Source organism: Pristiophorus japonicus, chromosome 4 (genome assembly GCF_044704955.1).
Source record: "Pristiophorus japonicus isolate sPriJap1 chromosome 4, sPriJap1.hap1, whole genome shotgun sequence".
NCBI lineage: Eukaryota > Metazoa > Chordata > Chondrichthyes > Pristiophoridae > Pristiophorus > Pristiophorus japonicus.
Window position 1 is genome coordinate 158,224,154 of NC_091980.1, and position 11,831 is coordinate 158,235,984.

Sequence of the window (11,831 nt, forward strand, 5' to 3'; positions counted from 1 at the left end):
CCTCATGAAGAATCCCCTGGCCCCGGCAAAACCAACAGAGAAATCCTACGAAGAATTGTGTACGCTGGTCCGGGAGCTCCTAAATCCTAAGGAAAGCATTTTGATGCCGAGATATCGGTTCTACACGTGTCAACGATCAAAGGGCCAGGAAGTGGTGAGCTACGTCACCGAAGTAAGGCACATTGCAGGCATTGTGAGTTTGAGGGATTCTTAGAACAAATGCTCAGAAACGTTTTTGTACTGGGCCTTGAACATGAGACAATCCTTCGCAAACTGTTGACTGTAGAAACTCTGAATCTGAGTAAAGGCACAACAATAGCCCAGGCATTTATGTCCACCAGCGACAACACCAAGCAGATTTCGCAGAACAAAGACATTTCAGCCAGTCCTGTGCCTAAAGTAACATCGGTTTTGAGCAGAAATGTACAGGGCAGAATGTACACGGCGGCTGCTGTGGCCCGACCTCAATTGCCCCAAAGTCCGCCATCAACTGTTAATGCGAGGCAGTTAACACCCTGTTGGCGCTGCGGAGGTGATCATCGGCCCCATCAATGCCACTTTAAGCACTATGCGTGCAATGGTTGCAGAACAATGGGACACCTCCAACGAATGTGCAGGCGAGCTGCAAACCCTGCAAACCACCATGTTGCAGAGGAAGATTGATCTACGGTGGATCAGACTGAATTGGAAACTCATACGGAGGAGGCAGAGGTGTACGGGGTAGACACATGCACTACGAAATGTCCACCAATAATGTTGAAAGTTGAACTGAACGGCATTCCAGTATCTATGGAGCTAGACACGGGGGCAAGTCAGTCCATAGGCTGTGGGGAAATAAGGCACACAGGCCCAAGCTCAGCCCCATTCACACCAAACTAAGGACTTACATCAAGGAACTAATCCCTGTAATTGGCAGTGCAGAAGTCAAAGTCTCCTACGACAGAGCAGTACACAAACTCCCACTGTGGATTGTGTCGGGATAGCCCCACGTTGTTTGGCAGAAGCTGGCTGGGAAAAATCCACTGGAACTGGGACGACATCCGAGCGCTTTCGTCCGTCGACGATGCTTCAGGTTCTAAGCAAGTTCCCATCGTTGTTTGAGCCAGGCATTGGAAGCTTCTCGGGGACAAAAGTGCTGTTCCATTTGGTTCCTGGTACGCGACCCATCCACCACAAGGCTCAGGCGGTACCATAGAAACACAGAACATAGAAAATAGGTGCAGGAGTAGGCCATTCAGCCCTTCGAGCCTGCACCACCATTCAATGAGTTCATGGCTGAACATGCAACTTCAGTACCCCATTCCTGCTTTCTCGCCATACCCCTTGATCCCCCTAGTAGTAAGGACTACATCTAACTCCTTTTTGAATATATTTCGTGAATTGGCCTCAACAACTTTCTGTGGTAGAGAATTCCACAGGTTCACCACTCTCTGGGTGAAGAAGTTTCTCCTCATCTCGGTCCTAAATGGCTTACCCCTTATCCTTAGACTGTGACCCCCGTACATGATGCGTGAAAAAGTGGAAATTGAGCTGAACAGGCTGCAACGTGAAGGCATCATTGTGCCGGTGGAATTCAACGACTGGGCCAGTCCGATTGTCCCGGTACTCAAGGAGGACGGCACGGTTAGAATTTGTGGGAACTATAAAGTAACGGTTAGCCGTTTTTCGCTGCAGGACCAGTACCCGTTACCCAAGGCAGACGACCTATTTGCGACCCCTGGCTGGAGGGAAGACGTTCACCAAGCTGCACCTGACCTCGGCCTACATGACACAGGAGCTGGAGGAGTCTTTGAAAGGCCTCACCTGCATCAACACGCACAAAGGTCTGTTTATCTCCAACCGGTGCCTGTTCCGGATTCGGTCGGCTGCGGCGATCTTCCAGCAGAACATGGAGAGCCTGCTAAAGTCAGTTCTTTGCACAGTGGTCTTCCAGGATGACATATTGGTTACAGGTCGGGACACCATAGAGCACTTGAAGAATCTGGAGGAGGTTCTTAGTCGTTTGGATCGCATGGGGCTCAGGTTGAAATGCAGGACGTCGAATTCTTAGGAAGGAGAATCGCAGCAGACAGTATCAGACCCACTGACAACAAGACGGAGGCCACCAGAACGCGCCGCGACCACAGAACATGATGGAGCTGTGGTCGTTCCTGGGACTCCTTAACTATTTCAGTAATTTCCTACCTGGTTAAGCACCCTGCTAGAACCCCGACATGTGCTACTGCACAAGGGAGATGACTGGGTATGGGGGAATTCACAAGAGGCTGCCTTTAAGAAAGCCAGAAATCTGTTGTGTTCTAACAAACTCCTTGTCCTGTATAACCCTTGTAAACGATTATTGCTAGCTTGCGATGCGTCGTCATACGGGGTCAGGTATGTGTTACAACAGACTAACGAATCGGGGATTTTGCAACCGGTCGCTTTTGCGTCCAGGTGCTTGTCCAAGGCCGAAAGGGCCTACAGCATGGCTGAAAAAGAGGCTCTGGCGTGCGTTTACAGGGTAAAAAAAATGCACCAGTACTTATTTGGCCTCAAGTTTGAGCTTGAAACTGACCACAAGCTACTCATATCGCTGTTCTCTGAGAGCAAAGGGATTAATACCGATGCCTCCGCCCACATCCAAAGCACCAACAGCTACGAACAACCCCAAGAGGACATCACCAACTTTGACCCTCCAACACACACACAAGTGGCAATTGACATCATGGTTGACCACAAAACCGAACTCACCATCCCCAGTAGCCCGGCAAGGCCGGTTGCCCAACAGCCCAGTGAAGAGCTCCCACACTCGCATTTGTACTGAGACGATCGACAAGGGAGAGTAAAGCCCCAGATCATCGCACCTTGTAAATAAGTGTACTGTTGACTTCACGGGGGAGTGATGTTAGGGTATTTAACCCTTTGTAACCTGCATGACATCTGACCACCAGAGGGCACACCTGTTGGAGTTCCAAGGGATCCCAGCATCCCTTGGGAGCAGTATATAAGCAGGCCACCCACGCAGTACCTGCACTCTGGAGTCTTATTAAAGGAGCTAAGGTCACACTTGCTCATTACACACAGTACTCAGCCTCACCCTTTATTATGAGTGTAATGTTAACAATATCAGCTAACATGGGAGCCAGGCAGGGGAGGGAGGAGGGAGGAGGGGAGGGAGGAGGGAGCAGGGGAGAGAGGAGGGTGGAGAGGGAGCAGGGGAGGGAGATGGGGAGTGATGAGGGAGGAAGGGAGGGAGAAGGGAGCAGGGGAGGGAGGAGGGGAGGAAGGAGGGAGGAGGGAGCAGGGGAGGGAGGAAGGAGGAGGGAACAGGGGAGGGAGCAGGGGAGGGAGATGGGGAGGGAGGGGAGGAGGGAGGAGGGGAAGGAGGAGGGAGGAGGGGAGGGGAGGGAGGAGGGAGAAGGGGAGGGAGGAGGGAGTAGTGGAGGGTGGTTTTTAGATGGTTTGTGATGGAGAAAAGAAGCTAGGGATTATCTTTGCCTTCCTGGATGATTCTAAAATAGTGAGCCATTTAAGCGATGGAGACCAGGATCTGATAATGCGTTATATGATCCAGCCAGATCTGGCGAAAGATGGTCAGACCAGTTGTCCGCCAAAGCCGTTCAAGTCTGCCTCCCTTGGATTTAGGAGAAGGGACATGAAGGGTATACCAGGGGGCAACGACTAGAGTGAGAGAGTAATGGTGTTCGTGGGGACAAGGACGTCAGGTGGAGGGGGTGTGATTTAACAAATCAGTAGCTGCAGGAATTGTAGACGAAAGGCTAGGTAGTTGGGAATTAGAAAATGCAGCGTTAAGGGACTTGGAAGAGTTTTTTCCGGGAGCAGACACAGAAAGAGGTGGGGTTGGGAGGGGGAAGGGGAACATGGGTAGAGAGCGACATAAGGAAATGGTCAGAGATGGCCTTATCAGTGATGGTTACAGTGTGGGGGGGGGTAGCCAGTCCATGTGAGATGACAAGATGGAGAGGGTGGCTATGTATACGTGTAGGAGAGTTTATATAGAGGGAGAGTTTAAGCGAGGACAGGAGGATAGTGAACTCAGAGGAGAGAGAGAACAGGAAGAGTTGAAATGGAGGTTGAAATCACCGAGGATGAGAAGTCGCTCGGTGCAGAGGCCGAGGGAGGAAAGCTGAGAAGATATCTCGGTGAGAAAATTGATCTGGTATTTGGGTGGGCGATACAGGACAAGGATTTTAAAAGCAAGTTGTGAGGGGTGGAACAAGGTGAGATGCTCGAAGGAGGAGAAGTTGCCCGAGGAGTAGACAGACAGACCAAGGTGTGGTTTAGAGATAAGGGCTACACAGCTCTGCAGCAGTTTGGGAAGGGCAAATGCTGGAACGTATTGCCAGTGGGGAAGCTTCATTAAGGGGAAAGGAGTCACCGCCCCTTAATCTTGTCTCTGTCAGTGTCATGATATTAATGTCCACAATAAGCATGGATGGCAAGGCCCTTATTTACAAGTCAACATACAATTTAAAGGGAAATGTAGAGTGGGGCGATGATACCCAATTTCTGGCAGAGTTCAAAGGCATTACCATCGCCGAATCCCCCACCATCAATAGCCTGGGGGTCACCATTGACCAGGAACTTAACTGGACCAGCCACAGAAATACTGTGGCAACAAGAACAGGTCAGAGGCTGGGTATTCTGCGGCGAGTGTCTCACCTCCTGACTCCCCAAAGCCTTTCCACCATCTACAAGGCACAAGTCAGGAGTGTGATGGAATATTCTCCTCTTGCCTGGATGAATGCAGCTCCAATAACACTCAAGAAGTTCGACACCATCCAGGACAAAGCAGCCCGCTTATTGGCAGCCCATCCAGCACCTTAAACATTCACTCCCCACATTGCCAACGTACCATGGCTGCAGTGTGTACCATCTACAAGATGCCCTGCAGTAACTCGCCAAGGCTTCTTCAGCAGCACCACCCAAACCCGCGACCTGTAATACCGAGAACGAGAAGGGCAGCAGGTGCATGGGAACACCACCACCTCCACGTTCCCCTCCAAGTCACACACCATCCTGACTTGGAAATATATCGCCGTTCCTTCATCGTCACTGGGTCAAAATCCTGGAACTCCCTCCCTAACAGCACTGTGGGAGCACCTTCACCACACGGACTGCAGCGGTTCAAGAAGGCGGCTCACCACCACCTTCTCAAGGGGCAATTAGGGATAGGTAATAAATGCCGGCCTTGCCAGTGACGCCCACATCCGGTGAATGATAAAACATTTTTTTAAAACCAACTGGTTCAGTTTACGGAAGGAAAGCTGCCGTCTGTAACTGTTGGGGGGCCTATATATGACTTCAATCCCACACCAGTGTAGATGACTCTTAACTGCCCTGTGAAGTGACCAATGATTCTGTTGTATCAAACCATTACTGCGGCTGTGTAAGGAGGCGTCCCACCATCTTACCTTCTCAGGGCAACTGTGGACATCCACATCTCAAGAATGAAACCTTTCTCTCTTCATTATGTAAGTGGTTTGCTCGGGCATCCCAAAACACACCTCCTACTACAAACTCTGGACGATAGGGATTGCTACGGACAGATCTGGCATGGAAGTTTCTTGGGCTCAACCGTATAGTGTTTAATAAAGTTCAACCGCACCACTAGTAAAACAGTGCACAGTGTGTAATACAGTACAAACATACATCCCTGGCTTGTCCAACAAGCCCCTGCCATGTCAAGTTACCACGGCCTAACATATAATATACAGTACACAGGAAAAGAACCTTCCCAGACTAAACCCCTATGGTTTGGCTCAGACATACAGCGCCCCTTCACACAGCTAAGTGGTGTTAAGGATGTGTAGGCGTGGACAATGCGTGGACAATGCTCACCCCAATTGTCCGCGGACTTGCTGCAGCTTCCCGTACGCCGTGGCTCCTGGCTCTGTACCGCCGATGCAGTATTCCAGTCCCAGTTTGAGTTACAGTCCATATTGGGGTGAAAGAGCAAGGCTCAGCTCTCTGTGATGTTCCATCCGTCCCGTGGTGGGGTGCTGGTTTCTTGGTGAGCGAAGTGGCGAGAGAGAGAGCGAGCTATCCAAAAGGGCTCTCGGATATACCCCTCCGATACACAGACCGCTGTCTGTGTTATAATGGATGCAGGGCCTCGGGGCCTGGTTTCCAGGCTCCCTCCCAGGTCTGGATGGGTCATCCACTCCAGTCCTTTGTGGCCTCTTCCCACCTTCTGGGGCCTGGTCTCCGTGGTAACAAAAGGTTTGATGTCTTCTTGATATGTTTTAATGTCCTTAATGGTCGGTGATTTCTCCAAACCGATCTAGTTAATTGGCTCATTGCCCGACAGACAATGGGCCAGCCATCTCCTGCTGGTCACCAGTTGGGAGTGCACTTCTCGGGACATTGTTTTCCCAAAGGAGTCTGTTTACACAGCAATCCGCCTTGATTGGTAGGGAATTTCTGTCCATCACAGTTCACCTGGGCCTCGCCCATCTTTACAAACAGGCTGGTGAACTTTCAGCAGAGATTTGTTCTGATATCCAACATTTGTCGAAAGTTCCTGGGAACTGAGCCCAATGCTACAATTTCACACCTTTGAAGCTCCTGGGCCCCACAAACATAAAACGCTTTAAAAATGACCTCGTAGTGGCTCAGAGATAATGACCGTGTGTAACTGATTAAAGAGAGTTTTGGCTTCTGCTCTAAAGCCCTTCATAGTCTAATAGTCTGCTGACATAAGAAATAGGAGCAGCGGTAGGCCATTCGGCCCCTCAAACCTACTCTGCCATTCAATGAGATCATGGCTGATCTTCGACCTCAATTCCAGTTTCCTGCCCTATCCCCATATCCCTCGATTCTGTTAGTGCCCGCCCATGATCATATTGAATGGTGGTGCAGGCTCGAAGGGCCGAATAGCCTACTCCTGCACCTATTTTCTGTTTCTATGTTTCTATGTTTAAACACTCAAATTGGTGTGGTAATCACTCACTGCTCTTTATACCCAGAAACCCGCCCCCTCCCCGGAACATTCCCAACAAAGAATATCAATAAGTAATACGGGAGATACCTTGGAGTGTAATTCTTACAATGTGCTTATTCCGGTTAGAGGGCCATCTAGTGTTCAGCTGACAAAGTGCAAGGCCCATACACATTAGCTGCCAACTCTCAAGGCCCACACCTGGCAATAGGCCACTCGGGCAAAGCAGTTCATGCCTGTGGACCTGTCCCCAGTGTGACTCAACACCTTCAAGAGAAATGAAAGAAAGAAAGCAAGCAAGAAAGAAAAATATCATTTGTATAGCACCTTTCACAACCTCAGGACGTCCCAAAGCACTTTACAGCCAATTAAATACATTTGGAGTGTAGTCACTGTTGTAATGTGGGAAACGCAGCAGCCATTTGCGCACAGCAAGCTCCCACAAACAGCAATGTGATAATGACCAGATAATCTGTTTTTAGTGATGTTGATAGATGGATAAATCATCATAGGCAGTCTCTCAGAATTGAGGAAGACTTGCTTCCACTCTAAAAATGAGTCCTTAGGTAGCTGAACAATCCAATACGAGAACCACAGTCTCTGTCACAGGTGGGACAGATAGTCATTGAGGGTAAGGGTGGGTGGGACTGGTTTGCCGCACGCTCCTTCCGCTGCCTGCGCTTGATTTCTGCATGCTCTCGGCGACGTGACTTGAGGTGCTCAGCGTCCTCCCGGCTGCACTTCCTCCACTTAGGGCGGTCTTTGGCCAAGGACTCCCAGGTGTCAGTGGGGATGTTGCACTTTATCAGGGAGGCTTTGAAGGTGTCCTTGTAACGTTCCCTCTGCCCACCTTTGGCTCGTTTGCCACGAAGGAGTTCCGAGAAGAGCGCTTGCTTTGGGAGTCTCATGTCTGGCATGCGGACAATGTGGCCTGCCCAGCGGAGCTGATCGAGTGTGGTCAGTGCTTCAATGCTGGGGATGTTGGCCTGGTTGAGGACACGAATGTTGGTGCGTCTGTCCTCCCAGGGGATTTGTAGGATCTTGTGGAGACATCGTTGGTGGTACTTCTCCAGCGATTTGAGGTGTCTACTGTACATGGTCCATGTCTCTGAGCCATACAGGAGGGCGGGTATTAATACAGCCCTGAGGGATAAATATTGGCCAGGACACCAGCAAGAACATCTTTGAATAGTGCCAAGGGATCTTTTGGATTCATTGGAGAGAGCAGACGGGATCGCAGTTTAACATTTCATCTGAAAGACAACACTTCTGACAGTGTAGCACTCCCTCAGTACTGCCCGGGAGTGCCAACCTGGATTTTGTGCTCAAGCCTCTGGAGTGGGACTTGAACCCACAACCACCTGACTCAGGTAGGACACTTTGTAGGAAAAATAAAAAAAGCAAATTATTATTTAAATGGGGAGTGATTACAAAATGCTGAGGTACAGAGAGACCTGGGGGTCCTTGTACAGCGAGTAATCAGAAAGACAAGTCCTGCTATGACTGTCTAGGGCATAGGTGAGACTACACCGAGAGCGAAAAATTCGGCAGCCTTGCGCCCGTCTTTTGGCGATATTTTGCCGTTTTTATCGAAAAACGGTGAACCGGGAAATTCTGAGAAGTCTTGCGCCGACTGTTTTTAAGTACCGCTGGGGAGCAGGTCACCGGCGTGCAAGACTCGAAAAAGCACTTTCGCCAAAAATTTGGCTCACAGCGCACCCGTAGTTAGGACGGAAGAAACGCCCGGGAAAAACCAGCATTGCAGCCCTTGGAACAGCGGTAGGTATGGAGACCTGCAAAAAAGGTAAGTTAAAGTTTTTATTTTTTAATTCGTTTGCAGTGATTCGATAGTTCAGTGTCTTGTGAATGTTTTGTGATTTTTTATTTTTTGTTTTTTGGAATGTTTTGGCCTGTTTTTCCCCCTCCCAAGGGCCAACTCGCAGCGGTATCGGCCCCGAAGAAAAGTTGCAGAAAATTTGCAGTTTGTGCCACGAATCCTCATGCAATGCTGATTTTTATCGCTGGTCGAATTGAAGCCCTAATTTTAGGCCTCGTAGCGGTAGCTATCACCAAAAAACTAATTTGTAGCCCCTACAGTATTGTGTACAGTTTTGGTTTCCATATTTAAGGAGGGATATACTTGCATTGGAGGCAGTTCAGAGAAGGTTCATTAGGTTGATTCCTGAGATGAAGGGGTTGTCTTCTGAAGAAAGGTTGAGCAAAGAAGGAAAGGACGTTCCGAACGTGGTCCTCATCCTGATGGCCACCTTTGTGTGCGGCTGCATCAAGCTGTGCATAGACCCTTCGTACGCAAACACCAAGTGTCACTATGTACTGAAATTCTCTCTGTCCCCGGTGTTGTGAAGGGTGGGTCTGGCCAGGCTGCCGAGGAATGCACCAACCAGTTGGACCATGCCTGACCACCTGTCCTTTGTGGAAAATGTTTTCAAAAAAAATACCTTTGACCACAAGGCCATAAAGCAGTGGTCAGCACGCAAGGTCCTGGACGCCGTACGGAAGAAGGAGAGGGTGGATCCTGTCAGGCAGTTCCTCGAGCAGACTGTCGAACTCGTTTGGCAGAATGTCTCATCGACGTACCTTGGTTGGTGGTGAGGAGGGCCCCACCCGTCAGATCCTTCATGCACAGCCGGGGTTTCAGAGACACGGCACTCTGCCCCCAAGTTGGCTGTGTTGTGGACGAGACTGTCATCCATCTCCTTTGGGATTGCCCCTTTGCAAGGCAGGTCTGGAAGGAGATGCAGTGGTTGCTGTTGAGGTTCATCCCAAGCAGCTCCATAACACAGGACTCTGTGCCCTACGGGCTGTTCCCAGGGACACACACCGAGACAGACATCATCTGCTGCTGGAGGGCCATCAACTCGGTGAAAGACGCACTTTGGTCTTCCCGAAACTTGCTGGTCTTCCAGAGCAAGGAGATGTCCACGGCCGAGTGTTGCAGACTGGCGCAATCCAAGGTCCAGAAGTACGTGCTGAGTGATGCACTAAAGGTTGGTGCAGTCGTCGCAAAGGCACGATGGGGAAAAGCCACGGTAAACCCAGGGGATGGAATCAGACCCCCCTCGGACTGTATTTTTTTTTTTGAAATTTGTAGCCAATCGTTCCAATTCTTTGTCAAATCACAAACGCCAGAGGTCACCTTGGGCCCATTCAAGGATCACTCTGCGCCAATGCTCTTAGCCAAAAGGCCTAGAGCCACTGCACCGTTCCTGGAAGTACTGCAATACCAGGTTCGTGCCATGGAGGTGGATGGGTCAGGCCCCCCACACACCTCCGTGGAGGTGGATGGGTCAAGCCACCCCACCCACCTCCTATTTCTAAAAAGCAAGCATATACCTTCCTGATCCAGGGAGAACCATCTTGGGGTTATGGTGGTTACTCCCCTGTCAGGTCAGTTACGCATGATCTTAGCCAAAAGGCCGAGTTTTTTTAAATTTTTTTTTAAATAAATTCGTAGCCAATCGTTCCAATTCTTTGTCAAATCACAAACGCCAGAGGTCACCTTGCACACATGCCAAGGATCACTCTGCGCCAATGCTCTTAGCCAAAAGGCCTAGAGCCACTGCACCATTCCTGGAAGTACTGCAATACCAGGTTCGTGCCATGGAGGTGGATGGGTCAGGCCCCCCACACACCTCCTGTTTCCAAAAATGCAAGCATATACCTTCCTGACCAGGGAGAAACCACCCGGAGGTCATGGTGGCTGGTCAGAAACGGTACTACACTTGATCTTAGCCAAAAGGCCGAGAAGCGATGTTAATCTGCTTGTATACATAGAGTACCAAGTACTGAAAAACACCTGTGTTGTGCCATGTATAATGAAAGACTCTGCACTGTTTAGTAACTTGTAACTTGTAACTTGTAACTTGTGCTACATGTAACGTGATTGGTGATCGGTATTGAAATGTATCCTGGAATGTAATGTAAACCTGTTCTTATCTGCTCCATGTAATACCCTTATTTGCACAGTACTACATGTAACATGATTTACGGATTGTACTAAACTGTACCTTGAAATGAAATGTACGCTAGTGCATTGTATGGAACTGCTGTCAGCATCCAAACGAATTGTATGGAATTGCTGACCGCAAGGTACTGAACCATCATCCAATGTATTGTGAAAATTTTATATAAATAAAGTATATTTTTGAAATAAAAAGATTCAGCAGGTTGGACCTATACTCATTGTAGTTTAGAAGACTTAGAGGTAATCTTATTGAAATGTATAAGATTATGAGGGAGCTTGACATGGTAGATGCAGAGAGGATGTTTCCCCTCGTGGGGAATCTAGAACTAGGGGGCATAGATTCAGAATAAGGGGTCGCCCATTTAAAACGGAGATTAGGAGGAAGTTCTCCTCTCTGAAGGACGTGAATCTTTGGAATTCTCTGCCCTAGAGAGCTGTGGAGGCTGGGTCATTGAATATATTTAAGGTGAAGATAGACAGATTTTTGAACGATAAGGGAGTCGAGGGTTATGGGCAGTGGGCAGGGAAGTGGAGCTGAGTCCATGATCAGATCAGCCATGATCGTATTAAATGGCGGAGCAGGCTCGAGGGACCAAATGGCCTACTCCTGCTCCTATTTCTTATGTTCTTATGCGAGACACTGAGCCATGGCTGATACAAAGGGGTGGTCTAGGGAGCTGGGTGGATAAGTGAAAGCAGCAAATACTAAATACACTGAGGCTTAGGAGGTGTCCAATCACTTTCACATGTCATTGTATGGGTCATACCCTCTGTACATTTCACTAATAGGAATCCCCTATGACCGTCACCTGTGACCGTCACTCATCAGCTATGAGCTAATCCTGTCCCCAGCTTACTCTAACCCATGAAAATCAGTGATTCATCTAGATATGAAGAGCTGACCAT

At 49.3% G+C, this 11,831-nt stretch overlaps 1 non-coding gene across 1 annotated transcript; it reads right to left on the reverse strand.

Annotated features, from left to right (window-relative positions):
- Nucleotides 1-10,515: 10,515 nt before the first annotated feature.
- Nucleotides 10,516-10,713, reverse strand: LOC139263535 (U2 spliceosomal RNA). Its single transcript, XR_011593165.1, has one exon. It is a non-coding gene; the product is annotated as a U2 spliceosomal RNA (small nuclear RNA).
- Nucleotides 10,714-11,831: the final 1,118 nt, after the last annotated feature.